Genomic DNA, 285 nt, shown 5'->3' with positions numbered 1-285 from the left:
CCCTTCTTCACCACCAGGAACACACTCTCACCTCCCTTCCCACCACCATGAACACACTCTCCCCTCCCTCCGTCATCACCAGGAACACACTCTCACCCCCCCTCCCCCACCACCAGGAACACACTCTCACCTCCCTTCCCACCACAATGAACACACTCTCCCCTCCCTCCGTCATCACCCGATACACACTCTCCTAAAGTGCTTATTTGAAGTTGGAGAGCTCGCTGTTGTGTCCTCCCTTCCCATCCCTGACTTCCTTCCCAGCCTCTCCTCCTCCCTTCCATT

The sequence above is a fragment of the Chiloscyllium plagiosum genome, unplaced genomic scaffold (genome assembly GCF_004010195.1).
Source record: "Chiloscyllium plagiosum isolate BGI_BamShark_2017 unplaced genomic scaffold, ASM401019v2 scaf_11734, whole genome shotgun sequence".
NCBI lineage: Eukaryota > Metazoa > Chordata > Chondrichthyes > Orectolobiformes > Hemiscylliidae > Chiloscyllium > Chiloscyllium plagiosum.
Note: the sequence above shows the minus strand (reverse complement) of the source record.